The sequence below is a fragment of the Balaenoptera ricei genome, chromosome 9, assembly GCF_028023285.1.
Source record: "Balaenoptera ricei isolate mBalRic1 chromosome 9, mBalRic1.hap2, whole genome shotgun sequence".
Lineage (NCBI taxonomy): Eukaryota > Metazoa > Chordata > Mammalia > Artiodactyla > Balaenopteridae > Balaenoptera > Balaenoptera ricei.
In genome coordinates this window covers 5,186,236-5,205,718 of record NC_082647.1, presented here as the reverse complement: position 1 = coordinate 5,205,718, position 19,483 = coordinate 5,186,236, and the positions used below count along the sequence as shown (strand labels likewise).

The window sequence follows — 19,483 nt, the reverse complement described above, 5'->3', positions numbered from 1 at the left end:
GGCCCATATTAATATGTTTGTGTCATCATAACTCTGTAACTCTGTAACATCGTAACTTCTGTAAGTATTTTCCAGGCTAGGTTTTCCCCTCTTTTACCAGAACTTGAGATCACTCCCTCCGTCTACAGTAGTGGTTTTTAACTATCTAGTGGGTTCAAAGTTCACACACCAGGTTACACCTCTATATCTAATGAAATTGATGAGTGATGGCCAGATGTCTGCATTTTTAAGACACCTACCCCTTAAGGAGAAAGTGAGGCACACTCCTGCAAACCACCCCCCAAAAAACAAAAAATCTAACTATTAAGCATGATCTAATCACACTTGCCTTACAAATGTGACGAATTTTAATTTATAAACATTTCAGTAAAGTAAAATAAACATAAGAATCATGGTAAGATCAGCTCGGTGCTTTGTGACCACCTATAGGGGTGGGATAGGGAGGGAGGGGATATGGGAAGATATGTATACATATAGCTGATTCACTTTGTTATACAGCAGGAACTAACACAACATTGTAAAGCAATGTTCAACATTGCAATGTTCAACACTGTAAAGCAATACTTCAATAAAGATGTTTAAAAAAAAAAAAGAATCATGGTAAAGTACAATTCTCTTACCCAATGCAATTAAAAAAACAAAAGACCTTTAAGGTTTTTGAGGTCTCATAAAGGATAGAAATGAGTCAAAAAAAGTTTTTAAACACATTAAAAAAAAAAAAGACATTACATATAAAAAAAATACCTTAGAAATTGACAAAGCAGTATTCAGATAATTTCAGAGCTTTAAATTATTTCACTACTTAAAAAGAAAAAGTACAAACGAACACAGTATTTATTTGAAAAATACTTAGACTTGAAAACAATAAGGAATAGAGAAAAATAATATGAAAAGGTAAAGCAAAAAGGGCTGTTTTAAACAACAGGAAACCTATTTAAATCTTTTTTTTTTTTTAATTTTATGTATGTATTTATTTTTGGCTGCGTTGGGTCTTCGTTGCTGCACGCAGGCTTTCTCTAGTTGTGGTGAGCAGAGGCTACTCTTCATTGTGATGCACGGGCTTCTCACTGCGGTGGCTTCTCTTGTTGTGGAACACGGGCTCTAGTCGTGCGGGCTTCAGTAGTTGTGGCTCGCGGGCTCTAGAGCACAGGCTCAGTAGTTGTGGCGCACGGGCTTAGTTGCTCCGCGGCATGTGGGATCTTCCCGGACCAGGGCTCGAACCCGTGTCCCCTGCATTGGCAGGTGGATTCTTAATCACTGTGCCACCAGGGAAGCCCTAAATCTTATTTTTAAAAGGATATTAATTCATCAAAACTAGTAAAGGAGATATAAAAATTTTTTTAAGTTAAAGCGATCAAAGTCCAAATAGTTTTATAAATGCAATACTACACACTCTCAAAAAGTCATCCTCATCCCACAAAAAAAATTAAAAGGAAATAACCAAACCAAAATTCTAGCATATCCAAAAAACTATGGATGAAAAAAAATACCAATAAATATAATCAGAATGCAAATATAATATTAGAAATTTGCCAATATAACACACCAAGTCAAGCAGACAAAACAGCATCATTCATGAGGGGAAGGGGGAAAGTAGGCAGAAAAAATAAGAGATGACAAAAACTTGATGGGAAAGGGTGATCAGGGCTAAGGTTGATATTATTGTTCATAGAAAAAGGGAGAGAATAATTATTTTCAGAATTTATTAAGGCAAGTAGTGTAAGTAGTAGTAGTTATGTTTAAGTTATGTTTAACTTAAAAAAAAACTTTAGAGGGACTTCCCTGGTGGTTCAATGGTCAAGAATCTGCCTCCCAATGCAGGGGACACGGGTTCGAGCCCTGGTCCGGGAAGATTCCACGTGCCGCGGAGCAACTAAGCCCATGTGCCACAACTACTAAGCCTGCGCTCTAGAGCCCACAAGCCACAACTACTGAAGCCCGTGCGTCCTAGAGCCCGTGCTCCGCAACAAAGAGAAGCCACCGCAATGAGAGACCTGTGCACCACAACAAAGAGTAGCCCCAGCTCACCGCAACTAAAGAAAGCCCGCGTGCAGCAACAAAGACCCAACGCAGCTATAGATAGATAGATAGATAAATAATAGTAATCTAAAATTTTTTTCAAACAAACGCTAAACAAATTCTTCACCAAAAAACCTTCATTAGAAGATACATTAAGGAAATTCTTCAGAAAAAAGGAAAATAATACTCAATAAAAATATGGATCAAAATTCCTCTATGGAAAGGAATAAAGAGTGATGGAAATGGTACCTATGTGAATAAATATAAAAGACTTTTATTTTTAAATCTCTTTAAAAGTTAACTCACTGTTCAAAGCAAAAATAATTTATTGTGGATTTCATAATATATATAAAATTTAAACGTATGGCAACAATAGTTCAAAACATTGGAGGGTAAAAGTATACTGATGTACAGGCCTTTTATTACATCTGAAGTGATATTAACTGAAGGTAGACTCTGATGAGTTAAAAATGTGTAACATAAATCCTAAAGCTACTCTTTTGTAAACACACACACACACAGCTTATTAGTCAAATGGAGATAAAATAGAATCCTAAAAAAATATTCAATTAACCCAAAAAAGACAGGAAATGAATAAAAGGAAACAAAGGAAAAAATGGGAGAGAATGAACAAATACAAAACAAAGTGCAAGTAGATTTAAACCCATCCACATAAATAATTATATTAAGCATAAATGGTCTTAATACAACAATTCAAAGGCAAATTTTATCAGATTAAATTAAGAAAACAAGAACCTTCATCAAGGAGATAACAGTCCTAAATATGTATGCATTCAATAGCAAAGTTGCAAAATACATAATTGCAAGGAGAAATGTTTAAACCCACAATTATATCTGGATATTGCAACACTCTGCTCAATAACTGATACAGGTAGACACAAAACTCCATAAAGAGACAGAAGACTTAAGACTACTACCAACCACATGGACCTGACAGTTATAGAACACCCTACCTAATGACAACAGAATACCTACTCTTTCCAAGCACACAATCCAGAGAATAAGCCATATTGTAGGCCATAAAACAAAGTTCAACAAATTTTAAAAGACTGAAATCATACAGAACATGTTCTCTGGTCATAATAGAATTAAACTGTAAACAAACAAAAAAGATGTATGCAATATCCTCAAATATTCAGTAAACAACACAATTCTAAATAAGGCACTAGTCAAGAAAGAAATGACAAGGAAATTAAAAAATAGCTTGAGCTAAATGAAAATGAAAACACAGAATTTCATTAAGATTCAGGAAAGCAGCGAAAGAGGGAAACTTACTTAAATAATTATATCAAGGGCAAGATAGTTATATCAGAGTCAAGATGTAAGATTCCTATATCAAGGAATTAAGAGGTACCAAACATGTATAAAATAAATAAGCTACAAGGATATACAGTACAATGCAGGGAATATAGTCAATATTTTATAATAACTATAAACTGAAAAACATAACCTTTAAAAATTATAAAACAATTGTTAATCACTATTTTCTACACCTGAAACTTCTGTAATATAGTACATCAACTACACCTCAATAAAAATAAACAGTAAAAAAAAAAATAGTTAAATCAGAAAATAACAGCTCAACTCTAATAGTAATATAGGTCTCTACTTTAAGAAATTAAAAAATGAAAATCAAATCAAGCCTGTAATAAATAGAAGGGAAGAAATAATAAAGAGCAGAAATCGATGATATAAAAGCACAACAATTTTTTTTTAAATCAGTGAAACCAAAAGATACTTCTTTGAAAGAATAAAATAGATGACTCTCGAGCAAAAATGATCAAGAAAAGAAAAACAAACAAAAAAACCCTCACAAACTACCAATAGAAAATATGAAACAGGGGTCATCACTAGAGAGACTACACACATTAAAAGGACAATGACATTATATTATAAATAATTTTATGTCAATGAATCAGCAACATAGATGAAATGGACCAAAATCCTTGGAAGGCACAAATTACCAAAAATGACTTAAGAATAGAAATAGAAAATTTGAATAACCCAGTTATCTATTTTAAAAATTGAATTTGTAAGTATAAACCTTCACACAAAGAAAATTCAATCCCAAATGGCTTTACTGATGAATTCTATCAAACTTTTAAGAAATACTAATCCTGCACTATCTTCTGTAAATAATGGAGAAGGAAACACTTTCCAACTGATTCTATGAGGCTGGCATTCCACTGACAGCAAAATCAAAGACACTATATAAAACCAATATCCATCATAAACAGACACCTGTTCCATAGAATAAAAATGGAACACTCTACTACCTATTTTTTGCAGATATTATAATTGTCATACATACCAAGTCAAAACAAGGGTATTGAAAGAAAATAAAATTACAACCTATTTTTCGATTTAAAAACACACATAAAAATCTCAAACAAAAGATTATCAAGGGGCTCCAGCTCTAAATAAGATGAAGGAATATATGCCAAACTTTTTCTCTCACTGAATGTAACTATAAAACATGTAAATAATTCATGAAACAGCTATTTGAGTTTCCTTAAAGACATGCAACAGCAGGCTGTTCAAGAACAGACACCAAAATTCAAAGTACTACCAAAGTATCACTAAGTTTACTTCGATTTTACCTCTCCAGTATCTCCTGGCCTGAACTCAAAGAAGTCTGAAACCCAGGAGTGACTGCTGAGGTGCAGAAAATGAGAGCGCTCACCTGATCTGACCAACAACCTGCCCATGGGTGGACCTGATCCTAATTAGTATAAGAAAGCCTTTCAGAACTGAGCTAACAGACCTCTGGCCAGGTCCCAGACTGATTACTTGGTACTGCACATACAGTACAAATAGAAACAGTCTTGCAAAAGGCTTTGAAAACTAAACTGACCTTACTACAAGCCCACAAAGGGCTGGTTGAAACCTGTAGCTTGGACCTACCCAGGCCAAGTGCCTGCTAAATCAAAATTACCACCATTCTCCATGTTTTTAAAACACACAGTCTTATAATATCTAAAATGTTCAAGAAACAATCCAAATTACTTGATACATAGAGAACTACAAAAATATCAAATCACACGAAAAAGTACAATGAACAAAAAAGGCTAATGATAAAATGACAGAGGTTGGAATTATCTGATGAGCACTTTGAGGCAGCTATTATAAAATGTTCAAATGAGCGATACTGAACATTCTTAAAACTTAAAATAGAAAGTATGAGCAAATAAAGAAAAGACATAAAGAAGAAATTTTAGAAATAAAAAATTACAAAACCAAAATTAAAGGCTCACTAGAAATAAATAACAAATGATGGGCCTAAATCAAAACAAATGAATAATTACATTAAACGCAAGTGGCCTAAAACACTCCAATCAAAATACAGAGATTAAAAAAAATACAGGGCTTCCCTGGTGGCGCAGTGGTTAAGAACCCGCCTGCCAATGCAGGGGACCCAGGTTCGAGCCCTGGTCCGGGAAGATCCCACATGCCATGGAGCAACTAAGCCCGTGCGCCACAACTACTGAGCCTGCGCTCTAGAGCCTGCGAGCCACAACTACTGAGCCCACGTGCTACAACTACTGAAGCCCGCACGGCCTAGAGCCCGTGCTCCGCAACAAGAGAAGTCACCGCAATGAGAAGCCTGCACATCGCAACGAAGAGTAGCCCCCGCTCGCCACAACTAGAGAAGGCCCGCGCGCAGCAACGAAGACCCAATACAACCAAATATAACTAATAAATTAATTAATTAAAAAAAAAAATACAGAGATTGTGTCAGAATCAATTAAAAAAGAAAATGCCCCAACTATATGCTGCCTACTTGAAACTGAAATCAAATATAATGACATATTTAAGGAAACATATACCATGCAACACTAATCAAAATTAAGCTGGAGTGGATATGCTAATGTCATACAAAGCAAACTTCGAAAAAAAAAAAAATGACCAGGGATAAAGAAGGATATTACATATTGATAATACTGATTCCCAACAACACATAATTCTCATTCTAAATGTGTATGTATACCTAACAACAGAACTTCAAAATACATGAAGCAAAAACAAACGACCAAATGAAACAAAACAAAAAAACCCAAAAAACCTTAAAGTACATTATTCTCACTGAATCCTCTTAACTATCCTGTTGAAGTAGACATTACTGTTCCCATTTTACAGATAACCAAACTGAAATTAAGAAAGGTTAAATAAGTTACCCGAAGTCACTGAGTTGGTAAGAGCTAAACTGTAGAGAGGGCAACAAATCCATGGGGAGAAGACCCAAGAACTGAGGTCTGTAAAACTACTGATTCCTCCTAAACTTCAACTTTAAAAAAAAATTTGTTGGGGGTAGGGGAGCTAGCTATCTTGGGCCAGTGCCTGTATTCGCTACCAAACATAACTTTAGTCAGAAGTCCATTACTCAGCCCCTCACACATCAAAATTGGCAAAGGAAAAATTCTTACAAGCTCAAGACCATCTCTCCTCTAAGTGTCTCAGGATTTCACTCCACTGGACCAAGACATGTTGACCCACACACTCTCAAAAAAACAAGAGGTTGAAAGCGGGACTTGAGCAGGTATTTGTATACCCGTGTCCATAGGAGCTTTACACCCACCCTGTAGGACCTCACTCCAATAATCTTCAACCTTACAGGATCTGCCAATTCATCTCCCCTACCAGCTTCTCACGGTTCAGCTAAGAGGCAGCTGTAATACAGTGATTACAAGCATGGACTGCAGAGCTATACTGCCTGTATTAAAAGGCTAATTACCAGCTGCACAACCATATATGAGCTGCTTAAACTCAGTGCCTCAATTTCCTCATCTGTAAAGTGGTACAAAAGCACTACCTCACAGGATTACTTTGAGGACTGAATGTAAAGCACCTACAATGCCAGTTCCCTGGTAGGCACTCACTGTTAGCTATTGTCACTGGGACGCTCTCCTCATTCCCATATCTTTATTACCTCTTTTCCCAGCTTGGATCCCATGGTCAGCAGTTATAATCACTCTGTTACATAGACCCTCAATACTTTCTCTTATTTCATTCCATTATATTTGTCTGGGAAAAACCTCAATCCGTATTAAATCTAACTCTCCACCTACTCTGGTCTGTGAATTCAAGCTGAGGGAAAAAGACACAGCCAGGCTACTGACTTCACTTTGTATTTCTAACCTCACACCTCAAGCAGCCCCTCACTGCTGCCCAGCGATCTCCACTTGGGTCAGTTTACTCTCCCATTACCTTAGATATTTATGTCATACTTCTTCTGTCTTCGAACATTTAAGGGACTTCCCTGGTGGCGCAGTGGTTAGGAATCCACCTGCCAATGCAGGGGACACGGTTTTGATCCCTGGTCCAGGAAGATCCCACATGCCACGGAGCAACTAAGCCCGTGCGCCACAACTACTGAGCCTGCACTCTAGAGCCCGCGAGCCACAACTACTGAGCCCACGTGCTGCAACTACTGGAGCCCCACCTAGAGCCCATGCTCTGCAACCAGAGAAGCCACCGCAATGAGAAGCCCGCGCACCCCAACGAAGAGTAGCCCCCGCTCGCCGCAACTAGAGAAAGCCCGCGCGCAGCAACGAAGACCCAGCGCAGCCAAAAATAAAAAAACAAAAAAAAAATTTAAGACTCTCCATTTTACACCCTTCAGTTGATAGAACTTGCTTGTTACTTCAATGGCAAAATAGAGGTAGTCAGAAGAGTTTTCATATCCTCCTACCAAACCCTCCGATCTTCCTGAATGTTTTTCCATATACTCTACCTTCCCTCCTATTAAACATACTATGTATGCTCCTAGCTGACATCAATCCCTCTACCTGTGTTCCGGATCACATTTTCTTTCCTGTTCATGAACTTTGCATTATTCCCTTCTTCTCCTGAATTATCAACCTTTTCTACTCTGAAAATCAGTCCCATCAGCATACAATTTACTGCAATAACAACAATCTTCTTTAAAAAAAAAAAAGAAAACCCTCTCTGGACTCCACATCCTCTCCCAGCTACTGCTCTGCTTCTCCGCACCAACCTTCGAACAATACTCCTTGAAAAAGTTCCGTATCCCATTCTCGACTTCAGCTCCATGCCTCTCCATCTGAATGTCCTCCCCCACATCCCACTGAAGGGGCTGGGATCAGGGTCACTAAAGAACAGGGTGACATACAACTGGGTTTGCCTGGACTGTGCCAGTTTAGGCCTGTCATTCTCACATGATGATTGTGCTCCTGTCATATTCAAAATGTCTTGGTTTGGACTTCCCTGGTGGTCCAGTGGCTACTAAGACTCTGCACTTCCACTACAGGAGGCACGAGTTCGATCCTGGTCAGGGAAGTTCCACGTGTTGCGCGGTGCAGCCAGAAAAGGGGGGCGAGGGGGGGGGGGGGTCTTGGTTTGATCAATAAATTATCTAGTTACTCTACCAAGCACCTACAACTTGCCAATTCTCAATCTGTCATATGCCCATGAGACAAGTGATCGTTTCCTCCTTAGCTTCTTGGACATAACATTCTCCTGATTCTTCTACCACACTGGCTGCTGCTTCTCACTTCCTCTACTGGTTCCTCTTCCTCTTTACTGACCCCTAAATGGTAGAGTGTCCAGGGCTCTGTCATTAAATCTCTTCTCTACATACAAAGGCTCATTCCCTGGGTAATCTCACCCAGTCTCTTTATGTATATGCTGTTAACTCCCAAATTCCTCTATTTCCTACCTCTCTACTGAATTACAACTCATATTTTTAACTGTCTACTCAACAGCATCTTTAAAGTTAACACATGAAAAACCAAATGTGACTCCACACCCTACCTTCTGAAACTTGCTTTTTCCGATGTTTCCCACCTCAGTCGATAGTGGCATCAATCACCTGAGTAACCCAGCTCCATAACTTCAGATACCTTTCTCTCATTCCCCATACATCATGTCAGCAAATCTCATCAGCTCTACCTTCAAGATATATAGGTATCCCCCACTTTTCAAAAGCTCGCTTTATGCCACTTCACTTTCACAAGAGACCTACATTAGTACCTGTTTTCACCAACCAAAAGAAACCCAAAGAGGATTTTCACTTTTCCAAAAATAAGGGGTAACTGCTTCTTCGCTTTATGCCGTCTCGGCTTATGAAAGTTTTCATAAGAACACTGCTTTCGGATAGCAGGAGAGACCTGTATTCCAAACATGCAAACTTCTCACCATTTACAATTGCTAAGAGCCTCAAGTCACCATCATCTTTTTGTTACTGTTACAATTGGGAATCATACAACTAGCCTTTACTGAGCATTTAGTATGTAAGAGCCACTGTTTTATCACCATCTCTATTTTACAGATGAATAAAATGAAGCTCAGGGCTTCCCTGGTGGCGCAGTGGTTGAGAATCTGCCTGCCAATGCAGGGGACACAGGTTCAAGCCCTGGTTTGGGAAGATCCCACATGCCACAGAGCAACTAGGTCCGTGAGCCACAATTACTGAGCCTGTGCGTCTGGAGCCTGTGCTCCGCAACAAGAGAGGCCGCGATAGCGAGAGGTCCGCGCACCGCAATGAAGAGTGGCCCCCACTTGCCGCAACTAGAGCAAGCCCTCGCACAGAAACGAAGACTCAACGCAACCAAAAACTTAAAAAAATAAATAAAACTATTAAAAAAAAAAAGATGTTCTTTCTAAAAAAAAAAAAAAAAAAAAAAAAATGAAGCTCAGGGAAGATAACGGATCTTCAAGTTTACTCAAATTTAATAGGTCTAGAGTGCTATCTTCTGAGAAACCTCTGCACCATGAGAGCGAAGTGGAGGAAGAAGCGAATGCGCAGGCTGAAGCGCAAAAGAAGAAAGATGAGGCAGAGGTCCGAGTAAACTTGTACACCCATGGAGGCCACAGGAGCAGAAGCAACGGAAGCCAGAGGCCAGGGACGCTGGTACAAATTGTTGGACTGCTTGCCTACTGCCTAGAACTTGTCTCAGTGGATCTGGAACATCGATGGCCATTCTGATCGCCTCGACCGCCTCTGAGAGACCCACCTTGCTCGTATCAAAACGGTCCCTTTTGGTCCTCTGCCCTGGACCTTTGACATACTGGACTAGTTCTATTCTCAGTTGCGGCTGAATGTTAACGTGTAACAATAAATCATCTCTTTTGCTGTCTTAGCTGAAGAAAAAAAAAAAATTTAATAGGTCTAGCTCCATAGCCAATATTCTTAACCACTGGCTATATCGCAATTAGCGGCCTCCCTGTTTCCATTCTCACCGGCCTACAGGCTCCCCAAACAATTCTGGATGATCTTTCTGAACATTAAATTAAAACAGGTCACTCTCTTCCTCTCAATCCTCCAACGGTTTCTCATCACACCTAGGATGAAGTCCGAAGTCCTCATGTCCTACTAGGCCCTACACCATGTGCCTGTCCTGGTTCCCTCTGATCCTCACATGGGGACATTCTCCTCCTTACACTCTGCCATCCTGCTGTACTGGCCATCTAGCGCTTCATAAACACACCTAAGATGTTCCACTTCAGGGCCTTGGCATTTATGGATTCCTCTGCCTAGAACACTTCTCCCAGATAGTCACAGGCCTCTCTTCATTGAGGTTTTTGCTGAAATGTCACATCCTCAGAGAGGACTTTTCTTATCAGCAAATCCACAAAATAGGGCCTGTCACTTGCTATCCATTTCCCCGCTTCATTCTTGTTTGTGCCTCACATTACATTTATTGTTATTTTATTAATCTGTCTCTTCAGATAGAATGTAATCTCCACAAGGGCTGGAATTTTGTTTTAGTCACTACTGCACTCCCCACACCTAACAGCACCAGACATTACACAGGCACTCAATATGTGCTTTGCTGAATGAATACAATGGTTCTACAACTCAAGAGGAAAAATAGGAATTTAGTAACTAGAATTCAGATAACCACCTAACCATTCTAAAGATAAGCAAACTATAGTCCTGCTTCCCACTGAACAGAAAAATTTTATATGGAGTCAAACTTTAAAAGAAAGCCATGTAACCTAAGGCTGAATGTTATGTAATTAAGGTAAACAAAGGGAAATAAGAAGTTTTAACACCACAAGGGACTAGACAAAACTGTCATCACTGACAGATAACATCACCAACATCTACTTAGAAGACACAAGTTAATCAACTGAAAAGCTCTAACAGAGTTTTCTATAAGACTGATCACCATAGTAACATATAAACATCAACGACTTTCCTATACCTCCTATTGAACAAACAGCAGTGATAATCAATTCAAATGTAATGAAAAGAGATGCAATAACAATCACGTTACTAGGAACAACTTTAATGAGAAATATAATAAAACTTTACTTACGGACATAAAGGAAGAACCAAGGAAATTAAGAGATAAACCTAACAGGAGAAGGGACAACGAATACAAACAAGCAACTGATAGATAAAATGAACTGACCTGTAAAACATGATGAAGCGTTCAACCTCACAAAGTCATCAGGGAAGTCAAACAATTAAATGGAAAATGAAGAATACTGATAATTTTCAGTGATTGTGGGAGTACAGAAGAGACAAATGCTCACTCATAACAGCTGGCAAGGATGTAAATGGTACAGCATATACTAAAAGGCAATTCAGCAATATCTATCAAAATATAAAATATGCACACCACTTGATCACTTTCACATCTAGAAATCTATCCTATCTCATGCGCATAAATATATAGAGAATAGATACAGATGTGGAAATATATGAGGATGTTCACTATAGCACAAACAACTTAAAAGCTGATCAAAGGAATATTTAAATAAAGTATGCTCTACCCACTCAATCATTTGCAGTTTCTGATCACTACAAACAATGTATTTGTACTTTCTATTTGCACTAAAATAGAAAGCTCTCTAAGACACAGTTTCAAGAGGAAAAGGGACATTACAGAATATATGAGTCCATGAATTTTTTTAAGTGTATACAAATGTACAAATATGCATATAAGCATGTACATTTGCGTGTATGTAAACACTTACAAATAGAGCAAGATACCTAGACTGCTACACACCGGACTGGTAACAGTGGTTTCTTCTGTGGATATGAAGGAAAATGAGGGCCAAGGAACGGCCTTTAGTTTTTCACTCCCCATGAGTTTCATAAAGAGCACATATTCATCTATACTTTAATAACCTGATTTATACCTATGTATATGATTATATCCATATACATGCACAATAAAACATCAAGCCACAGCATTACTGTTCTATGGTTAGAGTATCATTTGACCCTTAAGCCACCTAAAATATGTCACTTACTAGGTAACATTAAATAATTTTCCTAAAAATATTACTAATACAGCAACAGAGTAATATTTTTGTAAGAGAAAAAAACATAATGGTTGTACCAGTTTACATTCCCAGCAACAGTGTAGGAGGGTTCCCTTTCCTCCAAACCCTCTACAGCATTTATCATATGTAGATTTTTTGGTGATGGCCATTCTGGCCACTTGGCAGATGGACCTAGAGATTATCATACTAAGTGAAGTTAAGTCGACAGAGAAAGACAAATATCATATGATATCACTTATATGTGGACTCTAATAAAATATGATACAAATAAACTTATTTACAAAACAGAAACAGACTCACAGATCTCAAAATCAAACTTATGGTTACCAAAGGGGAAACGTGTGGGGAAGTGATACATTACGAGATTGGGATTAACATATACACACTACTATATCTAAAATAGATAACTAATAAGGACCTACTGTATAGCACAGGGAACTCTACTCAATATTCTGTAATAACCTATATGGGAAAAGAATCTGAAAAAGAATGGAGATATATATATATGTATGTATAACTGATTCACTTTGCTGTACATGTGAAACTAACATAACATTGTAAGTCAACTATACTCCAACAAAAATTTTAAAAAGAGAGAAAGAGAGAAAGAACAAATTCTCAATAGAAAAATCAAATATGGCCAGCAATTGAAAAAGACAATGAAATGGTCTTTAAACACATGAGACATTCAACCTAACAATTTTAGAAAGGGAAATTAAAGGAGATATCATTTTACTAACAAATTAATAAAGAGTGATAACTCCTTCAGCTGGGCCAGTTAAAGGAAAACAAAACACTAGTAGGAGTGTAATTTGTACAAATATACCAAAGATATTCTAAATACAGAGCCTAGAATAAAGCTCTTATTTAGTCTCACATGTCAAAAAAGTTTTGGAGGAAAATTATGAAGACTAAAACACTATGCTAGTAATTGTCAAGGCAAATTTATATAGCAATAAGGACATTAAGCTAATGCAAAGAAAAATCAAGAGTAACCATATTCCCATTAAATAGCCAATAATCAGCACAGCAGCTCAAAATGGGCATAATCAATTAAACTGGCATCATCCTTCCTACATAGTAAGTGTGAACTCTTTATAGTCAGGGGTACTTACAGCTGATAATTGCATACAGTTAGTAGTGTCTACAGGTATGACTGTTTAGCTAAAGTTTAAGTTTCACAAAGTCTAGAACATCTGGAGTAAGGGGGAAGTATATAATTACCATAAATAAAAATAAAACTTTCTAAGAAATACCTAAACGTTATCATTTTTATTGTTGTTGTTTTACGACTTTGCAATCAAAGAATTTATAGTAGTATGGAATTTTGCAATGATGGATAGTTGTGAAGTTTAAGCATTTGTTAAGAATGACAGGTCAAAAAATAGGGAAAAGAAAAAAACACAAGGAAGAGGCCCACACAAAGATCTATTTTTCAGAAGGTCTTTGAATTAAAATAATTACAAACTTTAACATCCATTTTATTTGCCTGAAATTTCCTTTTAAATAAGTTTTCTTAGGGAGCGGGGGGGGGGGGGGGGGGTGGGAACCGTACTTTCTGTGCAATTCCATAAAGCTAAAACTGCCCAAAAAATTAAGTTGTTTTTTAAGAAAATGTATTGACTCTTTGTTTTTTAAAATCTTGCGTTCCAGTAAACTATTTTCAAAACAGTGTTTTGTGGTGAACTATAGATAGAAGGACAGGATAAAGGAAAATACTAAAATTATTACGGGGAAGGGAAATATATTTACAAAGGATCAAGAATGAAGGGAATTCCCTGCTGGTCCAGTGGTTAAGACTCAGCACTTTCACCGTTGTGGACCCAGGTCCAATCCCTGGTCGGGGAACTAAGATCCCACAAGCCGTGCAGTGCGGCCAAAAAAAAATCAAAACAATACCAAATTTCTCAACAGAAATATTTTAAGTACAAAACAATCAAAATAAAAACAAACACGGAAGGGGTGGAAAGGATTTGACAAATAATAAGCATTAGATAAGACGGCAGAATTAAATCCAAACATATGCAGTTCCCTGGCGGCACAGTGGTTAAGAATCCCCCTGCCAATGCAGGGGACACAGGTTTGAGCCCTGGTCCGGGAAGATCCCACATGCCGTGGAGCAACTAAGCCCATGCGCCACAACTACTGAGCCTGCGCTCTGGAGCCCGCGAGTCACAATTACTGAGCCCACATGCCAAAACTACTGAAGCCTGCGCGCCTAGAGCCCGTGCTCCGCAACAAGAGAAGCCACCGCAACGAGAAGCCCGTGCACCGCAACGAAGAGTAGCCCCCGCTCGCCGCAACTAGAGAAAGCCCGTGCGCAGCAACAAAGACCCAGTGCAGCCAAAAATTAATAAATTACACAAAAAAAATCCAAATATATATCAATAATTATAAAACATGTAAATGAAATAAAATCTCCAAAAGAAAGGAAAAAATTGTCAGACTAGATTTATAAACAAAACACAGTTTTAAGCTATGAAGAGACAGCTAAATATAAAGGCAAAGAAGAGATGAAAATAAACAGGGAATAAGATTGAAAAGGTGTTCAATTTTATAGATAATCAGAAAAATGAAATCTAAAACAATATTAAAAGATATTTCTCAGCTACTGTATTGGAAATATTTTAAATCTGATAATACCAAGAAGTGGAAAGAAACTAAAGCAACAGAAACTTTTAGACTCTAACTGATGGGAGTGTGAACTGATAAAATCATTTTGAAAAACACTCAGTATTACCCAGTAAAGTTGACCTGTGTATGTACCTTTGATGTACTGGCATGGTTTTTTGTGGTGGTTGTTGTTGTTTTGTTTTTAATATTTATTTATTTGGTTGCACCAGCTCTTAGTTTTGGCAGGCAGGCTCCTTCGTTGTGGCTCCAGGGCTCCTTAGTTGCAGCTCGCCAGCTCCTTAGTTGCGGCACACGGGCTCCTTAGTTGTGGCATGTGAACTCTTAGTTGTGGCATGCATGTGGGAGATCTAGTTCCCTGACCAGGGATCAAACCCAGGCCCCCTGCATTGGGGATGCAGAGTCTTATCCACTGTACCACCAGGGAAGTCCCACTGGCATGGTTTTTAATCATGATTGAGAGTAAGAAATGTATTTTAAATTGTGACCAAGCACATGCACAAAATACCAATACTACACGGAAGTAAAACTATCTTTCAAAGAACAGGACAGGGCTTCCCTGGTGGCGCAGTGGTTAAGAATCCGCCTGCCAGTGCAGGGGACACGGGTTCGAGCCCTGGTCCAGGAAGATCCCACATGCTGCGGAGCAACTAAGCCCGTGCGCCACAACTACTGAGCCTGTGCTCTAGGGCCCTTGTGCCACACTACTGAGTCTGCACTCTAGAGCCCGTGCTCTGCAACAAGAGAAGCCACCACAATGAGAAGGCCACACACCGCAACGAAGAGTAGCCTCCACTCGCCGCAGCTAGAGAAAGCTCGCGCACAGCAACGAAGACCCAATGCAGCCAAAAATAAATAAATAAAAAAATTTTTTAAATGTATATTAAAAAAAAAAACAAAGAAGAGGACAATTTTTTAGAAAAACAAAACAGATTTTTATACCACGCAAAGTCACCAACCAACTAACTTCTAAAGTTTCAGGAAGAAGGAAAATTGTCCCAGAAGGAAAATCTGAGATGTAAAAGGGAATGGTAAGGGAAAAAAAGAGTGAATTTGTCACTATTTCTAAACAAACACTGTTTGAAAGAAGACTAATATTACTGTCTGATTTATGGGATTACAAAAAGGACTAAAGATGATGGACCACAAGAACATGTAAGTCAGCAGGCAGGGTGACCAGAGGCAGAGCGTATTAAAGTTGTTACTGTTCAGGAGTTAGGTAAATTACTGATTCTGTTACATCTCAAATATTCATGTTAATATTTCTAGGTAGACAGAAAAACAATACACATAGAATGTATAACTACCAAAGGGGAAGAGTGAAAACAAGATGGAACATGGAAAAACATCTCAATCCCGAAGTGAAAATGAATAAAGTGTATTTCGTATATGAACACAGATGAATCACACAAAAGGATAAAAGCAATTTGCAGAGACTGTATACAGTATATACAATATATGATTCCATTGAGATAAAGTTTTAAAGCAGGCAAATCTAAACATATATAGGGATACATACAAATGTGGTTTTTAAAAACTATAAAGAAAATACTAAAAACAAACTTCAGAATGATTACTCTGGAGGGGAAGAAGGGGTATGATCAGGGAGAGGCATTTAGGGGACTTCAAAGAATATTGGGTAGTATTCTTCTTCTATAAAGTAGGTACAGAAATACTTGTTATTCTTTAAACTAAACTATATATAGCTACAAAAAAATTACATGTAGAAGAATGTGAAATTTCACAATTTAAAAAGCTAATTTAGAAAGGAATCTCCCTCCACTCCAAATATCCCAGATTCCTCCAATCTTTAATTATAGACTTCTAAAATATACTTGACTACACATCTCTTCTTCCCCCAAGGCCTATTCAACTTAGTACCATTAATTATGTCCTACCTTGACATCTCTTTTACACATGCTTTTCATCATTATTTAAACTGTGATTTGTTAATTAACTATTCAAGTTGGGGTTTTTTTTTTTTCTTTTTACTTTTTGTTTCCTATCTAAACTGTACACTCTCTAAGGCAGACATACTTCTTTTGGGCTTCCTGCCCTGCCCAGAACCTGCCAGAACCTTTCTTTGTACAAAGTAGATGTTCGGATGTTTATTCATTTTTGTACCCAATTCTAGATTTACACCTGCATATACCTGGGTATTTACTTCCCAGTCTCATGTTTCTTAGCCAGTTAGTATGAAACAATAATTATGAACGATACAACCCAATTAAGAAACTCAAACTTCTAATATTTTCTTCACTCTGAAATATTTTCTTTAGTATATTAAGTCACAAGTCCTGAGTTTGTTTTTTTTAGGGACTGCATCTTAATTTTCTGTGCTCTTTTTTCAACTTCAATGAAATAAGAACACAAACTCTCTTATCTCCTTTAAAAACTTACAAGGAATCAAATGAAATGTATAAAAGTTGTTCAGTTTTCTCCCTCTTCAAAGAAACCTCTGCTGGGATTTCCCTGGCGGTCCTATGGTTAAGACTCAGGGGAAACGGGCTGGATCCCTGGTTGGGGAACTAAGATCCCGTGTGCCGTGTGGCGTGGCCAGAAAATAAAAGAAAAAGAAACCTCCTGAACTCTTCTGGAAAGAACCCACACACTGCCTTCCTCCACTCCCTCATCTCCCACTCACCCCTTAATAAGGCCCTCACAACACCAATGAAACTTCCTTCAGGGCCACTTTTTGAGCAGTTTCTAAACTCCATCTTCACATTATTTCAGTTGAACCAGTTTACAGAAGTCAGGTTAAACATTTTACAGAAGTCATATACCAAAATATGTATTGATAATTTGAAATTTAGAACTTGTTTCAAAATGGGGGTGGAGGAAGAGAGGGGAGAAGAGTGACAGCATAGACGAAACATGACTGACTGACCACTAGGCGACGGGAACACGGGTTCAGTATAAAATACCTCTACTTTTATATATACTTAAAATCCCATTATAAAATGTTTTTAGGAACACTTATTTACTACTTGGTCATAACTATGACTAAAAGTGTACCTAAAGTAGTACCATAAAATCTCAATATTAGCAGGACTTGTTCTCCTTGTTCCCCAATTAACGAATTCATCCTACAACATCCCAGACAAGACATCTAGTCTCTGCTTCAATCAACACGCAGCACATAACAGTAACACCCGGACAGAGATACAAGTACGAATACGAGACATTCATCAAACCTAAGGAGTGTGTACATGGGAAATAAATTATAAACAGGATGGCTCAAGTGCTGTGAAAGCAACTAATCTATTTGAGAGAAGAGAAACCACTTTACGGTTAGTAAAGACTTCACAAAGAAGGATGGGTAAGATTTCAGACCAGAGAGAAAGGAACGAAAGTGGAGAAAGGGAGGAGAGGAAAGTAATTCAGGTAGCAGGAATGGCTACAGTAGGTAGAAGTGGGGATGAAATTTAGCCATATTCAGAAGAGAAAAAGTGCTGACAGATAGGATGGATCCAGGATACAGAAAGGACTTGAATGTCAAGCTGAGAAGTCTGAATAAATGTCAGCAGAGAGGCTCTGAAAGTTTTACAGCAAAAAGCATCAGAACCAACTAAACATCAGAGGAAAAAAACCTCATCAGTTTAATAACCCAGGTTAGAAAATGAGACCTGAAAGAACTGCTCGATGGACATCCCATTCCGTGGTAAAGCAGCTTGAGTAGTCACTCACCAAGTTCTGGGGTTTTTTAATTCAAAGCCAAAATGTGATTACTCATTTATTCAACAAATATTTGAGTGCTGGCTCTGTGTTGGACACTGCTCTACGCATGCCAGTAATCTCTGTTTAGTAGTCCTGGTTCTGTACTCTAGAGCAGTGGTTCTCAACATGGCGGGGCGGCGGGGTGCAGAGAGTTTTTGCCCCTCCACCCCCAGGCCTACTGGCCGTATCTGAAGACATCTAGGGGATGCCGCTAAACACCCCTCAGTGCACAGCACGGCCCCCACAAGGTTCAGCCAAGGACGAGAAGCCCTGCCCTAGGCGTCTGACCAGCACAGCCTGCTCACCCTTCCTGACTGCCTAACGCACGTTCCTCCCATTCTCTCCTGTTTCTACTACAATAGGGGCCTTAAAATATCTTAAATTCACAACATAATTTTAATAATTTGGCAAGTGTAACTAGACACACCATGAATCTCAAGATTTGGTTTTTAAAATTTTTATAAGCTCCATTTATTTTAGAATAGCTTTTAGAAATAAAATTGTCTTCCTCTCCTGACATCTATTCTCAAAAGCTCAGGCTAAAAGCTTTGAGTAATGTTTGGTTATCCCTTTCCTTTTGTGTGTTCCTACTGCAGTTAATCACCACATTCTGCCACCTCTTTCCATGTAATGCTTCACCTTCCGACGTATCCCCTTCTAGGCCCGGTGCCACCATCTGAACTATTTCACTCATGTTTTCTCTGGAGCTCTTGGCGTTGTCTATGCCTCCCACCCTCCCCTCCCTAGCTATCTGACTTGCTAACACTGCATTTTTCACCTGCTCAAAATTCCATAAGGTTGCCTACAACATACCAAATAAAAACCCAGTTCCTGAAGC

At 38.3% G+C, this 19,483-nt stretch overlaps 1 protein-coding gene across 21 annotated transcripts in view; it reads right to left on the bottom strand.

The window, feature by feature from the left end:
- KMT2C (lysine methyltransferase 2C) overlaps positions 1-19,483 on the bottom strand; it is a 279,179-nt gene that overhangs the window by 201,955 nt on the left and 57,741 nt on the right. The gene's annotated exons all lie outside the window — the stretch shown is intronic.